Consider the following 26,364-nt stretch of genomic DNA (forward strand, 5'->3'; position numbering starts at 1 on the left):
TTTAAATCTGTCGGGGTCACAAAGGCCTCCAAGTTCCTATAACAATTCAATACCTCTGGGGATACTGAATTGGCGATTGATCTTTCTCTGGTTCAGGTAAAAAGTACGATGGAGTATGATTGGGTCTCCCCTGTAAAACAGGCTGTGCGTGCGTGTGGTTGAAGTCGCATTCTTGACCATAGATGACGTCACTGATAAAAAATTGACGCATCCTCTACCTTAAAAATTCGCTTAATTTCAAGCATTCTGTCGTGTCTTGGCTGGCAAGTGGCAGGCATAATCTACAACATACATCATACAGTACGATGAAAGTTCTATGGTCAATGAAAATGTTGCAGAACCTTTATTAGCATTTTTCACAGGGCGTCAGGGCATCGAATATAAATCGGGCCCTGATTTAGATTCGATGGAAAATAAAACTGAAAATATTTGCTTTTCTAAAGCAACTGTTCTAGTAAATTCCTGATTCGATTTCTAAGAAAATGCTTCACAATAACATTCTGAATTTGCAAATGAAATCAATGCAAAAATTGGTATCTATTTTCTTAAATATGAAGTGGTGAAAGGAAGCGGATTGATTACAGTTGATAGAAATGAAAAGAAAGATAATAAAATTTTCAAACGCGAAAATTCAAGACTACAAAAGAAACTGGTTGGAGCAACATTATTCATCAAGTCAAGGTCCATTTTAGATAAAGCAATAATTATTTTTTGGAATGTAAACTTAGAAAACAAATTTGCGTTTTTTATTATTATTATTTTTTATTTAAGAAATTTAAAATTATTCGAGAGAATTGCTTGGAGCTGAAAAAAACTATGAAATGAGATTGAGATTAAACAATCCTAAATTTAGACTAAGAGTCAATTTTTTTTTAAAACTCAATTAAAAAAAACTGGCCGAGTTTTTTAAAAAAAAAAACTCGGGGAAATTTGACAAGGTTGGAAACTTTACATTTTTGATTATGCTGAAATTTTCAAAATAGGTAAATCTATTTAACTCATTTTTTTTCTTTTTTGCGAAAATTCTAGATATTTTAAAGGTGTCAAGATTGATCATCTGCAGTTTTGAGAAGAAGAAAAAAACATCATTTCCATGTCGCAATACCTTTCATGAAAGAAGTGAAACATGACACTAACCATTATTTTGATTTTTACAACTTCCATAATAACTATTATGACACTTATACTTACAGTGGACCTTGGCATTGAAGGTCAAAGGTTGAAATAGAGTTATTTCTTAAACTTTGACCGTCGAAATCTACTCACAACATGTACACTCTAAAAACTGTACCTCTGATTTCAGAGGCACAAGCTAAATGTACCGTGTATTTTCTCGCGTAAGAGGCACATAACTAATGTGCCTTTAAAAATGAGAGGCACCACGAGAAATTGAAGGCACCAAAGCAAACGCCAGTCAATGCGCGGTACGAAAAGACTTTTGTGCCTTTCATTTCTTTTTCTTCGGTACGATCATGTAACGGAGAACAAGCGCATGCGCACATCAGTGAAAAATTTTATGACGAAATACGTTTTCTGTCCCTTCCCATCCACGCTACCGATGGAAGAAGTTTGTCTACAAATGTGTTCTATCGATGTTATAAAAATGCTTGAATTTGGTAAGTTTAATACTTATATCTTATTTTTATATTTATTCCTAAGTAACGACGGCATCTTTTTTATTAATACATTTCAATTTTTATTACTGAATTATTAATGCTACAAATCTTATAAAAATGTTTAAGCGAGAGAGCTAACCCTAGTTATGTTTACATTTCTGTTGTAGTTGTATTATTTATGTTTTATCATTATAATATTAAGAGGAATGTTTTTAAAGTGCCCTATATTTGTTCTGTAGTGTTTGATTATAATTTTGTATGAGGTTTTCAATGTGGCGATAGCTATGAATAAGAAATCATTTTTATTTGAAATACCAATTTGCTTTTTTGTTTATCTTAGTTTACATTCGAGAGCTATCACAGAAATTCTCTCACAGAATGATTGAATAATTTAAAAAACAACGAAGAATGTTTTCGAATTTTTATTATAATTATGAAAAGTATACTTTCAATTATTAGCTATTTTAGAAAACAATTGACATTGATATCTAATTATAATTATTTCAAACTGTTACTAAACTTACAGTTGACATAAACCTGAAGAAAAAAATAAGATTATGCTTTATTTATATTTTAAATATGGTGTAAGCATGGGAGAAAAAGGCAATCTTCTAATGATTTATAAATTTTTAATTAGTTATTATTTTTTTTGAAAAAGTAATGTTTAAAAATGTTTTATTCTAACATCACAGCTTTCAGTGTATAATTTCAAATTTTAGTTTTGAATTTATGACTCAAAATAGATAACATGGGATATATAATTATTTACGACTGTGAAACTCCTTTTAAAAATTGTAACATTTCAAATTGAAATTTAATTTATTTGATTTTTAAAAAGGATTAATAGCTTGCTCCAGGGTGCTCTTGTGTCACAGCTGGTTAAATTATCTTTCACACTGCTTATTAGAGAACTAGGGTAATGAGTTAGATCCTGGCAATGTATAAAACAACTGGCGTGTATACTTTGCATATAAATTCCGCCACAACTGAAAGTTCTCTCATTGGTTATCGTGCAGAAGATTCAAACGAGCTAGCTCAAGCGGAGTCCACTTTATCTGACCAGTATCAAAATTACATGGCATTTTAACCATGGCCGTTAAAAAGTAAAGCCCTAGAAATAGGATTTTTGGTCATGGTTGAGTGATGGGCGGTGATGAGTACCTTGCTCTTTGTTTAAAATAATATAATGCCAAGTACTTAACAGCTTGAACTTTTTGAAAAATATTAAAGTATTGCTAACTAGAGCAGTTTAATTTACATAATTTTGATATCAATAACTATATATAAAAAATAAAAAAATTATTTGCATAACATTCATTGGATCACAAATGGATTAGATATGCAGAATCGCTGTTGTGTCACTGGCATTTTCCAAGATAAATTCTTAATGCTTTATCGATATATACTGAATACTTTATTTAAAAAATATTTGGTACTTCATATTCAATGCTCAACACTTTATACTCCATGTTTTCTTGCTACGAAAAGCTACCTAGTAAAACTTTCTAATTCAGCATCAGTGATAATAATTTTTAAGAAACTTTAATTTTTTTTTTATTGTTATTGCTACCTTACCTGTGTTACTTAGAATAACATTATCAAAAAACTTTTATTAATCTATAACTAATGCTTTTCCTGAACTGTAGTAAAAAAAATATGAAGCGAAGCAATTTTGATAACAATATTTAGAAAGAAAATATATTGATTGTAAGGATTGATATGTGTATAAACTTGATACAGTGAAAAAAATTTTTTTTTTTGCTCTCTGAAAGACAATTTAATGTTTGTGTAATCTAAATTTATATTATTAGTATAACTAAATGATTAATAGTTTTTTTTGCTGTTACTTTTTGTCTCGACTGTGTTCCAGTAAATGCAAAAAAATGTTTTTAATTATTAAATATTTTTATAAATAATAAATAATTACTTTTCGATTTACATTTGAATTTTCTTTGTTGACTCCAATTTTGTTTTGTGTTAAGAACAATCCTTGCACTTTCTTATGTATTTAAGCTTAGATAGATTTACATTTTTTTTTCTTTAACATGTTGAATGCCACACTAATTTTACATGGCTTGTCCGTCTGGCCAAAATGATTTTTTCAGTATATATTACAATTATTTCTTCAAACCATTTTAGTAATAATAATATAAAAAAAAATTAGAGCATTAAAAATTTATTCGAGTTATGTGTTTCGAATAATCTAGGCACCAGTCACCGGTGACCCCTATGGCATTCAACGTGTTAAATTAGTTCAATAATATTATATATAAAAATTATTTTAGCTAAACCTATTCTTAATGTAATAAAATCTTCATGAATGTATTTGTGTACATTGTGATAGAAACTTTTAACAACTTATTCAAATAAAATACTCTTACATTGATAAGTCCTGTTTTAAATGTTCTAGCCGAGATGAATGCATGACAAAACACTGACATGGAGAGGAAAACCACTAAGCCTGCTACAGTTAGTCTGGCGTCCAGGGGACTCAAACCCATGATCCAACTACCTCGGAGGGTATTTTACATCAGCACTGTGGTCAATGCTAAACTATAAATAATGTGGATGCTGTGGGAAGGATTTGATCAGGCCTCCTCTGCAAATGCTTTGCCCATGTACCTCCCCCGGCGAAGTGTTGAGCATTTTTTCTTCCGGATACAACCTTTAAATGTCCGTTGCTATTTCTCTGAATTATTGTGATTCTGTATTAATAACTAGTGAAAACTAAAAGAAAGAAAAATGTGTGTCATTTGATTTTTTTCAAAATTTGGAAAATGTTTTAATAAAAGTTCTCTGCGAAACGTGTGGACTTTTTTTATAAGGGTCTGCATTAAACGAATCTTACCATTTCCAAGTAAAATTGACTTACAGTTGTTCCACTCTGTAAAGCAAATTTATCTATATGTTATCACCTTTTACTATGATATTTTATTTTCTCATTATAGTGCTAATTTTTTTAATTTTGTTTTATTTTAAATTATTATAATTTTTGTAAATTTGGTTTTGGCTATTCTCACTGGTTAAATTACTCATTGTATTAAGTGTGTTTACCATTATAATTTTGCTTCCGGTGTTGTTTTTTCTTTTTTTACCTGCACTTTTTCTTTATTGACCTTTAATTATGATATTACTATATATATATACATAGCCTATACTAAGTATTTCAAATTATTTGCCAGATTTTAAAATTCTTAGCCAAAGGAAAATGTTAGAAATTTTTTATGATAGATTTTTTCTGTAGGAAACTTTTAAACATAATACAAATTTATTATAAATTAATTATTTTATAAAAATGCAAATAGAAATTTAGAGTCATTTTGCTGTTGGGGAGGAGTAAACGTGCAATGAATGGGGGAGAGATTGAAAAATGCAGATGTTTTATCGTGTTTGAGGGGAGGAAATAAACATAGATTAAGGTTTATTTTTGGCAACGTATTAGATTAGTGTAGTAATATAAAGATAAACCTGAATCGACGCTATGTTCTGCGTTATTAAATTAGTGCATATATTATTGTCATGAAAAAATATTTTTTCTGCTAAAATAATCTGCATCTTGTTTTTCGTTTGAAAACAGCTTTCGCCAATACTTTCCCTCAAAAGGGAACAAGGTCTTTTTTCTTCAATTGTAAACTAACCATTGTACATTTTCTCTATGGGCTAGTTTTATTTAGTACATTAGATTGTTGTAATCAAGTTTAAGTTAAAATAATTTTTATTTTAATAATATTTATAAAACAAATGCATGTTTAATGATTGGGGATAAAAATGCGGAATTTCACAATTTTTAAAATACTATAAAAATAAAAATTCTGAAACAAGCTTTCAAAAAAAATTGCAAAATTCTTTTCATATATTCAGAGCTCAAATAAAATTGTCAATTAAGTAATATTAAGTACAGTTAGTTCTAAAAAAATTGAAAGCTAATGTTCCCAAAATGGGAATGATGGCGCCTAATGGGTTAATATGCTTCGCCAAAATCAGGCTTTTAAAAAAAAATTCATTTCAATAGAAAGAAATCTTTGATTTTACACTTGTAAAGTCATTTGATTAAACATATTTGATGTTATAAAACATACAAATTGTTCAAAATCTACATCTATAATTTTAAAATATTGTGAAAGTTCTATATTTTTCCATATTTGTGTGCAACTGTTACTAAATTATGTAATATTGTTCTTTATGTGTGAAAATAAAAGATATTAGATTTCATGATATTTAGTGTTTAATTTTGATTCTTATAAAGCTATTTTATTGAATCTCTAAATATTTAAAAAATATCTAAATTTATAAGAAATTTCCATTTTGAGGATACTTTTTGAAAAAAAAATCCATGAATTATATTGACTTGGTTTAACAGAAATAAATATTTTTTATACCTATATCTGATTAGAAAAACATCATTGTAATTGTTGAAGTATCATTAAACGCTACATAATTAAAGAAATTGTATAAATTTACATATTTTATAATTGCCTATGAAAAAGCATTAGATGGAATCCCTTGAGATGATCACCTCAAGTGGCCAATATTCAAAGAATTGGGAAATATTTTTCATTAAGAATTATTATAATTAATATCTTGGTAATAGTGTAAACCCCTTTTTATATGAAGTGCAAGCAAATTACGAATGGGTAAAAAAAAAAGTGTGTTCAAATCTGGTAAATAACAGGTTTTGGTTCCACTAAATGCTTATTTCAATGAGTGGTTCATAAAAGCAAAATCTAAGGTACAATGTACCTTTCAAGCTAAGAGGTACATCTGATTTTGCCTCTGAAATCAGAGGTACATTGTGCCTTTCATTTTTAAAGGTACGTTGTGCCCTTAAAATTCAGAGGCACAAACGATCCAAATGTGCCTCTGAAATCAGAGGTACATTGTGCCTTTCATTTTTAAAGGCACGTTGTGCCCTTAAAATTCAGAGGCACAAGCGATCCAAATGTGCCTCTGAAATCAGAGGTACATTGTGCCTTTCATTTTTAAAGGCACGTTGTGCCCTTAAAATTCAGAGGCACAAACGATCCAAATGTGCCTCTGAAATCAGCGGTACAGTTTTTAGAGTGTATGGATACATATTGATGAATAGTATCTAAAAAATCAACATCTGATGTAGTGTATATGTGACGTGACCTATAAATATCATGAAACTGAAATTTTATACAAATATGAGGGTCATTAACTGCTTTCTTGAAATTTTGACAAACACGAAACTTGATGAAAAAGAAACCTTAAGTACTGCTCAAACAAAATCAATTAACTGATCTATGGTTACTGATTCAGCTTTTGCAAAATAATGCCCAAAACTTTGACACCCGTTCCTAAGTAATTGAATACAGAAATAGTTTTAAACTATAAATTGCTTTAAAAAATGTGGTTTATACCCAATATGAATACCTGTAGTTAATGTCATCCCCCGAAGGGAGCTTCATCTAAATCGAACTTTCTGAGGGGGAGGAGGGGGCAAAATATACTCGTTGCTATCTAGGCAAGTGATACAATGTTTCCGATGTAATATTGTACCCTGGATCGAAATAAATCACTCAAAAATCAACGTATCTAATAGTGAAGAAGTTATTTAAGTTTTATATAGAAACGGAGCAAATTCTAACTCATAAATATTTATACGTCTGATATTGTTATCCTGGCAAGTGAGGTATATATTGATGGCAAAGTAATCAATAGGAACACTCTTGCTCCCTGATAAATTAGAAATTAGAACAATTTTAAGAACGTAAGGCAATGCGAAGTGTTTTATGCGAAGTACTTAACCGTATTTCTTATACGCAAATCTTTTAAAAAAATTTTAACTATTTGTTAACTGAAGTGTTTCGATCAATTGTTTAAAGTATATGTTGTGATCTATACCTCACTTGCCTAATTAGAAATGTTAGACTCATAAATATGTTTGAGTTGGAATTTGCTCTGCTTCCTTATAAAACTTTAACTTCTTAACAATGGATTTATCGACTTGGGTGTGACTTCATTCGATTCTTCCTAAAAAACGCATTAGAAACGTTATGGCACTTGCCTAGATGACAACGAGAATGTTTTGTCTGGGCTTCAAAACATAGGACAAAGCTTTTATGAAAGTTGAATCAGTATCCGTATGTCAGTGAATTGATTTACTTGTCACATTTGGCGAAGGCAGTTAATAACCTTGAAAGTTGATTAAAATTTCAGTTTTTTTTTTGCTACGTCAAGGTCAATTTTAAGGTCTCGCCAAATAAACATCCACACATTCTTGCGTGTTGATACTTCTCATAAGTATATATTCGCAAAATAATTTAATTTTGTGGTTCACTGCAGATTATGATGGACAAAGTATAAGAAAATATCCTTATTTCGAAGATTTTTGAGAAATCTCTGAACTCAGATGTTAAGATCCACAGGAAGCATTTTTGTCTTAATAGTTAGTGTAGATGTCGTTAAACGCAAAAAATTTGAGAGTATCATGGTTCCTACAAAAAGTATTGCCGTGTGAAAATAAATGGTTTATTTCTAAATTCAAGAGGATTTTCTCCTTTGACCCCGAAGAAATGTTTTCGCAAAAAGAAAAAAAAACATCTTCACTAGTTTTAGAGAAAGAACATGTTCAGGAAATTTCAGAACAATTAAAAATGTTAAATATCCAGCACTGCCTAACTCTTAAAATCTATCGGTGAAAATGTGTTCGAGTTATGAATCTGGAATGTATGAAAAATACAATTTTGATGAATACACTTGTGAATTTCACTAAAAGCATGCGATGGACCGGAAAGAAATGCGCAAAAATTCACATTCGAGTTTTTAGAAAAAATTTTCTACTTAGAAACTTTGAGAGTGCAATTTTAAAGTATTAAGGCACCTTTGAAGCAAAATAATAAATATATACGGATTTTTTCAAAATCATAGGGTGTCCTAATATTTTTAATTAACTTTATTGGTCTTGATAAGCTTAAAAATTAGATAGTTTTACAAAGAAATAATAACGATATACAATTAATTTAACAATTATATTTCTTTTCGACTGTGATAGAAATGAATAAAACGTGAAATTTTCAAGCTGTTTATTTTATAATTGAATAAATTATAAATTTAAATACTCTTCCTTTCTCAAATGGGAAATATTCAGACCAAGCACTAAAATTTCGTAAGTTTAAACTCTTCATCTTTACCAGCCGACTAATAGAAAATTTTTCAAGTCCATCGAACTTTGTAGAAAAAGCTTTAGTTTCGTTATTAATCTCAGCGCATTTCAAAGTAATGAAAAGAACTACTTAAACTGAGAGGATGGTTTTTACTTTTCCTCCGAAATACATTAAAAACGATAAAATAAAAAAAAAATCTCTTTCACTGTCCTATTCCACCTATTCCATACGTTTTTCTTTTTCGTTTAGATTCTTCAAAAAGAAAAAGAAAAAAATCAGTTCAAAGAGAAGGAAACCTATACAAACATTCAAATTACCTTGGAAAAGCATTTTTTTTTCTCCTTGCACAGCTAAAAAGGATTTATAAAATTAAAAAAAAAAAGAACCTGAAAACTAATTTCATACTGAATGCGAAGAAGAAGAAGAAAAAAAAATTAGTAACAGGAATAAAACAACTCGAATATTCTCTTCGCGTTAGTTGAATTAAAACAAATGAAAAAGGATTTCTTTTAAAAGCTCTCGCTCGGCTGATCTTTGATTTGCGGCCCCCAACTGAGAATTAAAGTTTTTATTTCTTTTTTAGTTTATCTAGTTTTTTCAGTTCTTTATTGTTGGCGAGGTCTTTCCAAACATGTAGATAGATAACGTTCCAATTCAATGCATGTTAGAACAAAAATACTTTTGTTCTTTGTGGTAAACAAGACATGCGGGTATCGCTGTCAAGCTATTTTATAGTTTTTTTTTAAACTAAAAACAATTTAAAATGATAAAAAATTGGGTCTTAAAGCAGTTTAATGCGGAATCAAAAAGCGTTTCTGCAAATAATATTTTTATTTCTTATTTACAAAAAAAATTGTAAAGTTAAACTTGAATATATTTTGAATTTCTATTATTAAACCTTCCATTGTTATTAAAACAAAAGATTGATAATTTTTTTGCATTTAAAATTAAAGTAGTTTTGTTTTAAAACAAATTTATCGATGTTTTAAAAAGGACACACAAAAAAATAAAATAAACACTTTAGAAAATCCAGGATTTGCAAAATCTTTTAAGTTCCTTTTTTTAAAATCTTTAAGTTAATTCTCATTATAAATATTAGTTTTATAATTAATTTCTAAAATAAATTTGTAAAATTAAGCTATATAAATATAATTACTATGATAGATAATTTTTGTCAGCATTGTGATTTGGGAAGAAAAACTTGCTGTTAATTTTTGACATTTTAAGGCCTCACTCGTTGTTCGTTCTACTCGCCAATTCGCGTCTTCGTTTCATAGCGATTTCTACTTCTCTTATCGCCAAATAGATTTTCCCTTCAATATATTATTACAAAGCATGTAAATTTATTGATTGAAGGATATGTAAAATCTCAGATTTAAAAAAATTATTCAATTCTTGACAATAATGCGCTTTTTTATCATTTAAACATTTCTGGAATTTTTATTCACGATATCTTCGTTTTTAAAAACAAACAACTTTAACCCTATCTTTTAAAATAATGTGATTTGGATAACAATAACTATTTAAAGTAATTTCCTTTCTTTACAAAGTAAATTTACCTGTTGATATTATGACGACTAGTTTTTCCTTTTTTTTTTCACTTCACCATTTTCAAAAAACAAGTGCCGTTATAAATTAAAATTTCGAATAAGATAAATAAATATTCCTGCATTTGCTTCAAAGGATATATGTTCATAGTTTAAAGTAAAATGTGAGAAAAAATGGATGGAAAAAGACTTTAAAAAGGTACTAACTTGCGAGTCAATTTCGAAAAATTATTTTTGAAAAAATTTAGTGTTAGTTTTGCTAACAAAAATGACTCTTTAAATCAATTCTGTTTAAGCATTGCAGCTACATTTATCTGGATTGTTGATCTACCTTATAAAATGTTTTACAATAATTTTTAATCTTTTGATTTATAATCTTTTCAATGTATAAACTGTGAAGCTTATTTACTGAAATTTACTAAAATGTCGCTTAAAATGTTTATCTACACAGCCCTCTTCATCTACAATTTTGGAATGAAGTAATTATTAAAGCTATTACAAACTAATGTTTTCCATTCTTTTTTATCCTAATCATAATAAACTAAATTCAACTTTTGCAGGGGAAAAGTATGCCATTTTTTATTCATTACCTTTTCAAACATTAATTATCGAGAGTAACACTTTATTGGGAAACATTCGTCATTCTAACGCCATAAGGAAAGAAGACGAAGAAAAAATGCTTACTATTTGTGGGCAATTTTTCTTACACACTGTTTTACATCATATAAAAAATTTTGAAAATTTAAAATTTAAAATAAGATTTATGCACTTGTATACTATATTTCTTATTTTTGTTTACATTCACGAAAGACAGACATAAATAAAATACGGAATTAAAAAATTATTCATTTTTATATAAAATAACAAGTAAAACTGTTACTTTTTGTTCTAAGGAGTTGAATTCAAATGAATGACCGAGTCTAGATTTTATAAATCGATAATATACAGAAATATCGATGAACTAAACTATACTAAAACGGATTATCTGTACCCCAATCAGATCTACTACAGTTAAATAAAATATTCTAAAAATATTTGAGTATGTGCCATGAACATTGTTCTAGAATGAAAATATGTTTAAATCGCCTCAGAAAAAGATAAATATTCTCAAAAGGTCAGATATGATTTTTCAAAAATAAATCTCGAGTGCTTTGATAGGGGAATCAATCAAGGAAGAAGTGTGAAAAATAGATTGAGAAAGAGAGAAATTCAAATATTTCTTCATCCTTTATTTCGCTTTTTCTGTTCTCCCACGTTTCATAATATTTCTATTTATATGTTTTTATACGAATATTTCTATAGATTTGATTTATTATGTTTAGGATGCATTTCAGTATTTTGTTTAATGTTATTTATGACCATTTTTCAAAGTGTTATTTCTATTTTTAAAGAGAAAAATTGCCAAAACTTTTGCAAAAAGTAACTTTCTGTCATTTTTTTAAGCGAAGCAGTATATTTTTCAATAATTTATTGAAAGTATGAATATAATATAATTTATTGAAAGTAGAATAATATTATATAATTGAATTATATTGAATTATATTATATTGAATTATATTATATAATTTATTGAAATTAGAATAATTTATGAAAACACATTTAAATTGATGTATCTGATTCACACGACAAATTTGCAGCCTCCATATTTTTGTAATATTTAATATTCTTGTCAAAAATTAAATAAAGATGTGTTCATATTAAGATCCTCAAATTATTATCCAACCAAAAAGAAGAAAAACCGCTATTTAAATCTGCCGAATAACTAATGAAAAAGGTGATAAAGAAAAAACATTAAAATAGTTTGATTGCCAGATAAAGCTTGGACGTGTTTATAGAAATTATCTTAAAACTCTTCTCTGTTTCCCTCGTCAATCAAAGAGGTTTTGATATTTTCAATCCCGTCTTGTTCAGGAATAATTCGTTAGATTTCGATGGCTTTTTTATTTGGGCTTGAAATTTAATTTACGAATCCTAACGCATATGCATTTTTTTAAAATTATTTTTATAAGGATTATAAAAATGAACATTAAGAGTGGTGGCGCTTATATTATAAAATAATACGCTTTGCATTGTACGTCACATTTTTTTTTCTAATTCCCATATTTTTTTAATTAAACTGTTCTACCATAAAGTGGACGACTTCACGCCCAGGTCGTCGGGCTACCAAAGCAGGGAAGCCATTCCTTCTGCAGAGGATCAAAATTAAGATGGCATGTTTTCAGATAATCCTCAGAGATGTTTCCCAGACTATCGCCAACAGCACATTGTGCAGCCTCTAGTGTGACGTGTACATAAAGTACCTACCTACCAACAAAAAATACAACTTTTAGTAAAATTTCGATCCTGTACGTCTTATTAAATAAATTGAGCTAAAAAGAGAAAAATCTTTTAAAAGTTTGAAATTCCCTTGTTTAATTAATCGAGTACAAAGAAAGAAAAACTATCAAATTAATTAAGTTGCACTCATAGAAAATAATATTGTAAAATAAGTTGTGCTCGAAGAAAGAAATCCTTAAAAAATTTGAAAATGTGCTGAAAAAATTAAAGAAAGGACTGCCAGAATTAGTAAGATATGTATCAAAATCATTCACTCACTGAAATGACATGCATGCATATATTTGAAGGCTGTGTTCATAATTTAGGTTAATAAGCCTTTGGCTTTGAGGAAGGACAGATAGTACAATGCAGGGAAGGACAGCAAGAAGAAACATCCAGGGTAACAACGGGACTTGAACTAGCTACCTCAACGCTTTGCACAGTGTTTGGCAGGCAATACCACTCGGTCTGGGAGGCCCCCCACACTCACTGTCGAAAGTAGATAGGTAGGTCTTTTATTTGCGTCTCACTAGAGCTGCACAATGGGCTATTGGCGACGGTCTGGGAAACATCCCTGAGGATGATCAGAACACATGCCATCGCAATTTTGATCCTCTGCAGAGGGGATGGCTCCCCTGCTGCCATCCCCTGGTATCCCGAGGACCTTCTAGCACTTTAGGGGTGATACTACGCACCCTTGGTCCCTACGCAAGCTGATCAAATTGATCTCTCGCACACTGACCGCAGCCAGTGGTACTCGACTTCGATGTTCGACTGGAAACCGTATCTTTACAATCAGTCCACTGCGGGACCACTGTTGTGGGTATTGGTGAAGTTAAAAGCAAATTTTCGCTAGGATTTCAAATAACTCTTAAAATGTCCTCTTTGTTTCTGAAATAAATTTTGAACTCATTTCTGTGAAAAATATCGAAGTAGTAGGCTTCAGTATTGTTTTCAATTGTGCAAAGGTGCTTATTTTTATTTAAATTTGTAGCTGTCGTTGCATAGCCGACCCATTTTTTATGGTTTACGGCTACTTATGATGAGCTCCGTAGCCTTGTAATTTTAAACCCAATCCAGAAGACAAGGGAGCTCCTGGACCAAGTACTGGGAGGAATTTGCCTTCGTGGAAGACTTTTTGGTGCAGCTAACCTGCCTTTGCGTTACATTTAGAGGGAAACCATGAAAGTCTCCCTCGGGTTAGCTTGACGTCAAGGGGACTCTAACCCATGATCTGTCTACCACTGAGGATATTTTACATCAGCACTGTGGTCGGTGCAAGACGGATGCGGAATTCGAATCAACCAGTCAACGCTGGGATTTGAATCCGGTTCACCTCATAGGAAGGCGAATGCTCTATTCCCTAAGCCGTCACTCAAGGCTCCCCCAGAGGTATTAATTTGCTATGGGAACTTGGAGGACTTTGTGACCCCGACAGATTTAGCGGCGTGTACCAGTCATCATTTAATGCACGGGAATTCTGTGACCGGCTGGATTCGAACTCCCGTTCTCACGAACACTAGCCGAACGTCCTCCCAACCAGGCTATCCTGTCCCTAAAAGTGTTAATTGAATCATTTGGAAAAAGTATTATTATTCGATATCGTTATGAAAATGGACAATATATTAGCGTACTTGTGCTGTAATATGAAATCGACCTGTAAATCACGGCTTTAGAAAGTGACCTCTGTCCAGACGTCTTGGTCATCCTTCAACTAGAGTTCTGAAAAAGTAGGGATCACCTGCGCTAACGTCTTTCTGTGAAATCCGGATCAAACAGAGTACTAATCCGATGGGGAAAAAGTCCAAGAAAAAGGAAGGATAAACCAATGTTTATGAATCATTCAGATGTTTGTTGATCCGAAACACGTGAACGTGGGCGATATTTTACATCTCTCATTGATGATAAGTTAGATTTTACGGACTGCTTAACCTCTTCACTACTGAAGTATAAAGGAATACAGGGAAAAAAATATTTACAGTTTCGAATTTCTATTTTACTGTCGTAAATCATAATTAGATAAGCAATATACGAATTATTCAGCCGAGGGGCTAATAATTTTAGGTCCACATGCGTTGACATCAGGTTTCAACTAAGTAAAATAATATAATATTACACTTAAAGTTGGAACAAGCGTGTATATTGTTACATTATGGTCTATTTAAATACAATGATGAATAGATTTTATAAAAAAATTTTTTTAAATGTAAAAAGTCTTTTTTACAAAAAAAGGAAATACTAAATGCAATATCAATGCTTACTGCATAAAATCTCAGTTTCAAAACTATTTTAATTATACAAAGCACGTCAAATAAATAATTATTGAAAAGAATCTAACATTAACAATAAGAAAAATATTTAATTCTAAGGGGTAAAATTTCAAATTTTGGAAAAAAACACAAAATTAAAGTTATTATATGTACATAATATAAAACAATGAATTAAAATAAACATAAAAATATTACTAAATAGATGTAAAAGTGATTACTCATAATACTATGAGATTTCACTTGACTACTAAGCAGTCATAAATGTCACCATACGTACCCTGCATGTTCTTGACTGTATTATTTTTAAATATAAAGTAAATACTATTTTAAAAGCTTTATGCGGATTGCAGAATTACTGAGTTCAAAGAAAAAATACTATTTTCTGAATAGCTAAATTATATAATATTTAAAATTAGTTACATTTTCGAGCACTTGGTTTTAGAGTCATTTTTCGAAACTCACTTCCGGTTGTGTTGATTTCTATACAAATAAATTATATGTTCTGCATCTATTGCGGAATCCCCAGAAAGCTTAAATACCCACAAATTTTTCAGTGAAGGTAAAACTATAGATTTTCTTATAGCGTGTTTTTAGAAGTTGAGAAGCGAAGGTTCACGTGTGTGGACCGAGGTAATGAAGAGTTTAAAAGAAAAAGTGACGTAAATCAGGATCTTAAATGTATTCTCAAATCTAACCTTTCTGTGAGTATGTCACGATGTGATAATGGAACATTTAACTAACGATACAGTGAATTTTGAAGCAGAAAATGGAAGTTTAATTGATCCCGTGCCTCTTTAAATACATTCTTTGGTGATGGCAAACGGGCGAATAGAACTCTAATAGATAAAGGACGGGAAATGTTAAAGGAATCTTATTTTCCAAAGCAGTCGTGGAGCTAAGCAATTAGTGCAGCAACTTAAGTGAAGCATTAGTCGCCGAATTGTTCTATTTACAGCAGTGTGCTTTTTAATTTTAAATATGGATGTCGTCTAGATGTATTCAACATAAAAATGCTTCATTGCGACGTCTTAATGCTTATGCTATCATCACAAAAAAAAAATTAAAATTGGATGATAAATTCCATAAAATGATCTTTATAAGATATTCTACTATGAGATGTCGGTTAATGAATAAAATCGATTACACTGACACGAAATGTAAAAGTCAGCGAAGGTAAAGTGATTTGAGATAAATGTGTACATAACAAATCCGATTCTACTAGTATTTTTCAGAAAAAGAAAGTTGTCATTCTGAATTCGATTAACCTTCCCCTCGGATAACGAAGAAGATGACACTCCTAAACAAGAAACTAATCGTAAATCCAACAGGAAACATTCGCCCTTCTTCGCGACACACTGAACTATGGTGACCTCTCACATTCCTTCTCCCCAAAAGAACCATAATTGTGACAGAGGGCGATTTATGAGGAAATAGAAAGTAATAAAATAAATAAACTTTTTGGGACTTAACAGAACTTCCACCCGGTAGAAAAACTAAAACAATCACCACCTCAGTTGTTAAAACAAATTCTTGATTTTATTATAGAAATAGATTTCAAACAATTTGTTAATGAGCCGTGCATATTTTAAAGAAATTTTATTCATGAGAAAATTTTAACGACTTTAAATGCAGACGATCTTTTATTTGCAAGATCAAATGATGAAGTAAACTTTATTATTCCTTTAAAGCCAAATAATTTTAGAATGTCTAAATCGGAAAAATTGTCAGAATTCTTAGGTATCCATATTGAACCCTCCCGTAATGGGTTTCTGTGAAAACAAGAGTGCATAACAAAATTACTAGACACATTTATCATGTACGAATAAAAATCTTGATTTCTGCCAATTGAACTAAAATCTTCTCCTAGTTTTATGAAAAGAAAATTTTTTGTAGGTTTATCATATATTAATTGCTTCTTTATTATATTTAGCGTATGTTTCTAGACCTGATATTTTATTTGCAGTTGATTAACTTTGCTAAATCCGTAAAAATCCAATTGATGTAGCTTGGTGTGCTTTGAAGAAAGTCTAGATACATTTAAAGAGAATTCAAGCTCTTGAAATTGAGCATAAAAGAAACATTACACAATAATCAAATTTGTCCGTGTATGTTAATGTAGATTGGGGTTCAATTCCAAATGATAAAGAAACCCTATAACGGGTTATGTAATTATTCATTGTAATAATCCTATTTTGTGGAATTGTGGTAAATAAAATTGTTTATCACTTTCTTTCACAGAGTCAGTAGTACTTGCTTTATGGAAAGGTGTTGAAGATTCGTTGTTATTTACAGACTCTTTAAATAAAATTTCTGAGGTTAATGATATCATCATTTTCGAAAATAATAAATATTGTATAAAATGTGTAACCAATGAAAATTCTGTTGGCAGGCTAAAACGTATTGTTGTCGGATTCAGATACATTCGAATTGCAATCACTGTAAATGATATTAAAGTTATATCAACTGAGCAATATTCTAACTAATTTTCAGGTTGTTGACATGTTGACAAAATCTTTGTCTTGAGGGAGACTTTCAAACATTTTGTCTCCTTATAATTGTATATATTAATTATGTTTGTGTATTGTTATGGGACTGAGGGAGAGAGTTCAAGGGCTGTAATCACATTTATCTGACGCCGTTTTCTTCTAAGGTCCGCATACAATCACAATGATCTGATTAGAGGTTGAGTTTAAGTCCAAAAGAAATATAAATACTATTGCCGTTGAAAAAGAAAGATAGATCCTTATGCAACTGGCGATGAACAGAATTTGTCCGTTAGAATAGTTTTTGTCATTCGTAAATTCGGTCCAATCAACTAATATTAAATTTTTCTTATTTTTTAGAAAGAGTGGGCTTAGTTCGGGACTATCTCCGCATCAGTATCTAAGCCGAAATATTCGCCCAACAGTGACCTGCAAAGTCTAAAAAAATATTCTAGTAGGGGACATACTCAGAGCAACTCCTGAGAAAACTTCAATATATATACGAGGGTTGTAAATTAAATAGTGGCAACTTAACCTTGAAACTCACAGAAGGGCGGGCATGCGTAAATAGGGTATGGGTTCGGTGAGGTGGCGCTGTTGTCGATGTGTAGAGTGCAAAAAACAGTCGATTTACTTAGAAGGGTAGTTGCTGTGTGGCGTTAAAGTGAGGAGTTTCGTTTCCATCGCTCTAAAGCATGTTGTGAAAAGGCTTAATGAAGAAAAAAGACGAGATGCTCAAACCCATCGTGCTACTGTCCTATACGGTAAAACATTTGCTCCACAGGCTTCCACTAATCCTCAATACCATTCTGTTGCATTTTTGCCACGGGCAACCTCGATTGTAAGCCACGACCGCTGATCACCTTTTGAAAACATGCTTTAGGGTAATGGAAACGAAACTCCTCACTTTAACGCCACACAACAACTACCCTTCTAAGCAAATCGACTGTTTTTTGCACTCTACACATCGACAACAGCGCCACCTCACCGAACCCATATCCAATTTGCGCATGCCCGCCCTTCTGTGAGTTTCAAGGTTAAGTTGCCACTATTTAATTTACAACCCTCGTATGTTTTTAAATTTTTACAAATTTTAAATCCTCTTAGCGCATTAGTGATTTTAGTTATCGTGGACAGATACCGATACTTAAATATCCTCCTTAGTTTTAATCTGTAATAGTTATATAAGTATAGCAGTTAAATTCTGCATAATATAGTATAATAGTATAAATAGTGTATAATGGTAATAGTCAATATTATTACTTTTATAAAATAGGAAATAAATTGTAGTAAATAATTTTTTTCAATTTTGCACTGTTATATAGTACTATATTCATTTTATTCCATATATTTCAAGAGTTTTTTTTTTTATTCTAATCGAAAAGGCATGTACCACCAATCAATAATGCTTGCAAATATGCATAAGAAACTCGTTCTCTCTCTTCTTTCTTTCTTTCAAGGAAACTTCTGATAAATAGATGACGTCTATATTTTTTAGCCGACAGCCACCATGTACGCCTTCATTTTTGTCTGAATTCAAATGGAAGCTTTTACCGCAAAAATGTGTAGAACATTTTTTTTGATGAAAAATGTCGTTTGCTATTGAGTGTATGAAGAAAGGAAAATGTTTACTTATGCAGCTGGCGATGTAAGTGCATATATCATCTCGCCAAAAAGCGCCGACAATCCTTAGAAATGCAAAATAACTATATTATTTTAGCACGACACGGTGTAAGATACTTTTTTCCCCTTTCAATAATTTTGAAACACGAAAACACTTTTTTTTAAAGAAAAAAATACAACTACTGAAATGTTTTCGCAGAAATCTCATCTAATTTTGCAGTCTTGATTCTTAAAAAAAAATGCGAAAGGTTTTCCGATGCACGTGACGATCGTGATACTTCAAAGGTTTTACTAAATTATAAAGTAAAAAAAATTACGTTACACTGCATGATGATGACCACGCAAGTGGTTCAGAAAAAATATCTTTCAGCTTTTCTTCACGTATGGAACCAAAATGAAAACAAAATTCTTTCAGATAATTTCGAGAATATCAGAAATGCAAAATAGCGTGATTTGAGAAAATTTTTTAACAAAATGAATATTTAAAGTTAGCGTTTTTTATGTAACGTATGTATATTTTTATTTTATTTAAGTGTCTTAATAGAGAACTTGAACATTAATTTTTATATTCAATTTCCTAGCACAATTTTAAAATACGAAATTACTTAAGCAAACGTAAAAGATTTTACATTATTTGGATAATAATTATTATGTTGTATCATGAAAAAATTTTATCTGAAATTAAAATTTTTAAATTACTTTTATGGTGTGTATTTCAAAAAGTTTTTACTTCGGTCATATATTTAATGCAATTTTTTTAATTCAAAATAAAAAATATTTAGATCTCTTGTAACGAGTTAAAAGTTTATTATTTTGCTTCAAAAATTTCAATTTAGTTTTTTTTAAAAACTCCAACATTTTTATTTTAAAAGCAGGATAATTATTTTAAACTTTTGAATAGAGCAGACGCTTTCCCGCTATCATAATTGAAAAAGTTTTTTTTTTAAATCTAGATCATTATGCATTTGAGTACTTGCAACTCGAGAAGAAGACAATCACTGATACACAGACACGTGACCTATGACCTCAACACCAGCTGATCGCTCATAAAGAAGATGACTTGTTAAAGTCGTGTTAAGTTTTCACCACGTAAGTTAGAATGCTAATTAACGTGAAGTAAATAAAACACAACTCCGTATCAGGAATCGAATTCTTTTTCATCTGCGTCTTATAGCTATGCGAAGATAGCCCCCGAAAATGAGGAAAATAAAAAATTCAAACTGCATTCGTTTGACCATTTTTTGACCACAAATGACCACCCTTTAAATTTTTTTGACCACCCTTATTTTGGACATAATCCTGAAAATTAAATTCGGGGGCTAACTTCGCATTTTCACGCCAAATGAATAAAAATCAAATTTTTATATTGTATTCGTTTGACCACTTTTTGACCACAAATGACCACCCTTTAATTTTTTTTGACCACCCTTATTTTGGACACAATCCCAAAAATTAAATTCGGAGGCTAACTACGCATTTTTTCGAAAAATATATAAAAATCCAATTTCTGTATTGTATTCGTTTGACCACTTTTTGACCACAAATGACCACCCTTTAAATTTTTTTGACCACCCTTATTTTGGACATAATCCTGAAAATTAAATTCGGGGGCTAACTTCGCATTTTCACGCCAAATGAATAAAAATCAAATTTTTATATTGTATTCGTTTGACCACTTTTTGACCACAAATGACCACCCTTTAATTTTTTTTGACCACCCTTATTTTGGACACAATCCCAAAAATTAAATTCGGAGGCTAACTTCGCATTTTTTCGAAAAATATATAAAAATCCAATTTTTATATTGTATTCGTTTGACCACTTTTTGACCACAAATGACCACCCATTAATTTTTTTTGACCACCCTTATTTTGGACATAATCCTGAAAATTAAATTCGGGGGCTAACTTCGCATTTTCACGCCAAATGAATAAAAATCAAATTTTTATATTGTATTCGTTTGACCACAAATGACCATCCTTTAATTTTTTTTGACCACCCTTATTTTGGACACAATCCCAAAAATTAAATTCGGGGGCTAACTTCGCATTTTTTCAAAAAATAGATAAAAATCCAATTTTTATATTGTTTTTGTTTGACCACCTTTTGACCACAAATGACCACCCTTTAATTTTTTTTGACCACCCTTATTTTGGACATATTCCTAAAAATTAAATTCGTTGGCTAACTTCGCATTTTCATGAAAATAAATAAAAATCAAATTTTTATATTGTATTCGTTTGACCACTTTTTGACCACAAATGACCACCCTTTAAAATTTTTTTTGACCACCCTTATTTTGGACACAATCCCAAAAATTAAATTCGGGTTCTAACTTCGCATTTTTTCGAAAAATATATAAAAATCCAATTTTTATATTGTACTCGTTTGACCACAAATGACCACCCTTTAATTTTTTTTGTCCACCCTTATTTTGGACATATTCCTAAAGATAAAACTGGCGTGAAGTTAGTCCTCAAAATTCAGGAAAATAACAAATTTCAACTGCACAACATTTTTGACTACAAATGACGACCTTGAAGTTTTTCCGACAATTCTTATTTCAGTCTTTCTTTTAGCGATATCAATATAATATATTTTAATTATAGCTGACATCTAAACGTAGTAATGATCAAAAACTTTTTCTTGCAATATAAAAATTTTAAAAATAAATTCCAAAATGACTATGTACTTCAAATGCAATGATTATAATCCATAAAAACGAGGAATGCTAAAAACTATATGTATTAGTTTTGTTCACTTTAATCGTATCTTTATTTTCTGCAATGTTATTTCAAAATTGTTTTACAAGTAGAAAAATAAAAGTTTAATAAGATGTAGTAAATCTAAAACATTTCTAAAACAATTATTAAGTAGTTATACTGTTTAAAATCATTTTTCCCAATAATGATATATAAAATTCCAATAATTCCAATAATACGAATGCAGATGAAGAAAACTTAAAAATTTCACTAAAGCAAAATAATAAAAAAAGAGGGAAATACCTAACACCTTGTCCAGAAATATCTTTCATACATAATCGACCCATCAGAAAAAACAAAATTCTATTATAAGGAATGGTAACATTCAGTCTGCTCTATATATTGGGACAAGATTAATGGAAATTCGAAATACATGTGCATTTGATTCCATAGTGGAAATAATGTCTACAGCTTACATGGATAACAGGCATTATTTTTTAAAATTAAATGATATCAATAATGATGAGCAAATATTTTCATTCATAAAAAATTATGCAACAGCTGGTTTTACAAGAAATTTCTACAAAGATAGAGCTCTAATTTTAATGAATATAATAAATAGCGATAACTGCAGTATTTTAAACTGCGCAATTAATATTGGATCAATTATAAATCAGTTGTTTAAAGTAACTCCATCAGCAATCGAAACTGGCATGTGTCCTCACTGTGGAATTTTGAAGAAAGATTATACTTTGATTGAAATTCCTTATGATGAAATTATTGAGCTATGTTTGAAAGAGTACATTGAAACCTTTGTGGAACAATATTTCTTGGATAAAAAACTGAAATGTCAGAAATTGTTCAACAGTTTCGCCAACATCACAATGAACAGACGGTACTTCAAGATATACCAGAAAAAATATTGATTCAGAAACAGCAGTATATATTAGCTGGATTCGTACAGTATATGGGACCAATCGAACACAATTCAATAGGACATTATATTTCCTTTTGCAGACGAATACGGAATTCCTGGGAAATACGAGATGATATGCTAGGTGAACGTAAACTTTTAAATGATTCATTAAATAAAAAAATTAATCCACATATTTTGGTCTATGCAAATTATGAAGATTAGTCGAATTAATCTTTTTAAATACTGTTCGAATTTTTCATAAGTAGTTGTTTAATGTAGTGCACAGAAAGAAAACATATTTTCTTAATAGCTAATGATCATTTGATCGGATTTTCAATTTGATCATAAGATCAAAAGATTTCAAGGTGTTCGCTTTCTTTGGGACTCTTAACAATTTAAAATTAATTAAATTGTAAAATACGAAAAAGAAAGTTTTGATATTAAATTATAAATATTAAAATATTTGTCTTTTCTGAAACTTAAATTTCAATGGGTCTACGAGACTTCGAATTGTTCAATTGTTAAAATAGTAACGAAATGATTCATGAAAGAATACCTTTTGAAAAATGTGTTAATACACGATTGGATTTACTTCTATTTTATGTTTTTTTAGTGCTTTTAACAATCTGTCTTTATCTCATTTCATTTGTACATACTTTACATATGTTCTTACTTGTATTAGAGTAATTATTTAACACATTTATTTGGTTACAACATTGTGAAAAAAATACCTTTCTATTTGTAATTGCTAAAATTCTAATAATGATTAAGACCCGATTGTAAATAGTATTGGTAAGTTTTGTGCAGTTTGTTTGAAATTGTTTTCTCCATTGTTTTTGCATAAATTAAAGTTATGTCAGTTTGAGAATGTAATTTAATATAGTGATAAGATATGTGTTTCTATTTTGTATATAATTATTTCTATATTTTACAAAAATCAATGTTTTTAAAAATAAAATGCCTAAATGCTAATGAAGAATTCTTAGCTACTCTTAGATTTGAGAATGTAATTTAATATAGTGATTAGATATGTGTTTCTATTTTGTATATAATTATTTCTATATTTTTCAAAAATCAATGTTTTTTAAAATAAAATGCCTAAATGCTAATGAAGAATTCTTAGATAGTAAAGCTAAATAATACTTGTTATTGTATGCTAATTTAATATATAACTAATTTTATGTACCATGGCTAAAGAAGAATAACTATTTACTATCTATATATATATATATAATATTGATGAGAGCTAATACACTACTGGAGAAAAAGGTGTTATGGTTGGTTTCTAAAATAACTTTATTGCTATGAAACTATTTCTACTCTTTTATAGAGGAAATATGTTAAATTTTATATATCATTATTGAGAAAAATGTTTTTAAACAGTATAACTACTTAATAATTGTTTTAGAAATGTTTTAGATTTACTACATCTTATTAAACTTTTATTTTTCTACTTGTAAAACAATTTTAAAATAACATTGCAGAAAATAAAGATACGATTAATGTGAACAAAACTAATACATATAGTTTTTAGCATTCCTCGTTTTTATGGATTATAATCATTGCATTTGAAGTACATAGTCATTTTGGAATTTATTTTTAAAATTTTTATATTGCAAGAAAAAGTTTTTGATCATTACTACGTTTAGATGTCAGCTATAATTAAAATATATTATATTGATATCGCTAAAAGAAAGACTGAAATAAGAATTGTCGGAAAAACTTCAAGGTCGTCATTTGTAGTCAAAAATGTTGTGCAGTTGAACGAGTTGAACGAGTGCAGTTGAAATTTGTTATTTTCCTGAATTTTGAGGACTAACTTCACGTCAGTTTTATCTTTAGGAATATGTCCAAAATAAGGGTGGTCAAAAAAAATTAAAGGGTGGTCATTTGTGGTCAAACGAGTACAATATAAAAATTGGATTTTTATATATTTTTCGAAAAAATGCGAAGTTAGCCCCCGAATTTAATTTTTGGGATTGTGTCCAAAATAAGGGTGGTCAAAAAAATTAAAGGGTGGTCATTTGTGGTCAAAAAGTGGTCAAACGAATACAATATAAAAATTTGATTTATATTTATTTTCATGAAAATGCGAAGTTAGCCCCCGAATTTAATTTTTAGGAATATGTCCAAAATAAGGGTGGTCAAAAAAAATTAAAGGATGGTCATTTGTGGTCAAAAAGTGGTCAAACGAATACAATATAAAAATTTGATTTTTATTCATTTGGCGTGAAAATGCGAAGTTAGCCCCCGAATTTAATTTTCAGGATTATGTCCAAAATAAGGGTGGTCAAAAAAATTTAAAGGGTGGTCATTTGTGGTCAAAAAGTGGTCAAACGAATACAATATAAAAATTGGATTTTTATATATTTTTCGAAAAAATGTGAAGTTAGCCTCCGAATTTAATTTTTGGGATTGTGTCCAAAATAAGGGTGGTCAAAAAAAATTAAAGGGTGGTCATTTGTGGTCAAAAAGTGGTCAAACGAATACAATATAAAAATTTGATTTTTATTCATTTGGCGTGAAAATGCGAAGTTAGCCCCCGAATTTAATTTTCAGGATTATGTCCAAAATAAGGGTGGTCAAAAAAATTTAAAAGGTGGTCATTTGTGGTCAAAAAATGGTCAAACGAATGCAGTTTGAATTTTTGAATTTCCTCATTTTCGGGGGCTATCTTCGCATAGCTGCGTCTTTTACTTATCCTAGATTTTCTATTTATTGTTGTATTTTACTGTAACCGTGATGCATTTCTGTTTTTGTGTACCTGGAAACTTTGATGCAAAATTAGTTTCTTTATGTTCTACTTGGCTGTCTTCGTGTTAAGTAAGAAATAAATAATGAAGGAATTTAAATCTTTGTGAAAGAATATAGAATGTGTCCCTAAAGAGAATTAATACTTTATGGACTTGGATTAAAAAAATAATAAATATTTATTAAAATTTATTTTTTTACGGGGAATTATTTTTGAATAAACAAATTTTATAATTGTCTGCAAAATTTTCCAATTTGCTTGCAAAGTTCTCGAGATATGGCGAGATACACAAAAAGTAAAATTAACATTAGGGGTCCAAACTTTAGACCATTCTCATGATAAAACACTATTGGTATTATATTATTCACACTGCGGCTAACCCTTATATTTTTGGGGTCAGACATCAGAATCTGTCGAAAAAAGGGTATGTTTATTCAGAGAAAGTACGTTTTTGTGTCTGATTTCGTAATTTAAAATATAGTCTACACCAATTAATAAGTATATTTGAGGTCGTCCCTTTTTACCATTATGGAATCACAGAACGTGAAGATCCGATCATTAGATCAAAAGTTAATCAGAATGGTCCGTTTACTCTTGGTGTACGATACATTTTTTTTATTTTTGCTTTCATAACATAATTATTAATTTTAGATATCTATGGATTTTGTTGCTTCTCCTCTTTCGCATAAATAATCAACAGTTGAACCGAAAGAACTTTTTTCAGAGATTATTTTTATATGGGTTCTTCGCAATACTAAATATGAGTAATGGACTAAATCTCCTTTAAAATGCTTCTCTGCATAGCATTTCGATTGTTTCAATTTCACCCGTTAATTTTAGTCGTTATGTCGACTCCTCTTCTTCTCTTCTCTATGTTTCAAGGTCAAAAATGTAGAGTAGAAGTAAAATAGTGATAATAATAATAATTATGAAAGAAAAGTAACAGATCTCCCGAAATCTACATAATGAAGTAAACTAAAGATTGGATTGAAAACTCAAAATATTGGAATAT

The 26,364-nt window shown here is 29.8% G+C and overlaps 1 long non-coding RNA gene across 1 annotated transcript; it reads left to right on the forward strand.

Moving 5' to 3' along the window:
- Nucleotides 1-1,479: 1,479 nt before the first annotated feature.
- Nucleotides 1,480-5,831, forward strand: LOC147807432 (uncharacterized). Its single transcript, XR_015434481.1, has 2 exons — nucleotides 1,480-1,616; nucleotides 4,027-5,831. It is a non-coding gene; the product is annotated as an uncharacterized LOC147807432 (long non-coding RNA).
- Nucleotides 5,832-26,364: the final 20,533 nt, after the last annotated feature.

Source organism: Parasteatoda tepidariorum, chromosome 6 (genome assembly GCF_982258835.1).
Source record: "Parasteatoda tepidariorum strain Cologne lab strain chromosome 6, Ptep-v5.0, whole genome shotgun sequence".
NCBI classification, from domain to species: Eukaryota; Metazoa; Arthropoda; class Arachnida; order Araneae; family Theridiidae; genus Parasteatoda; species Parasteatoda tepidariorum.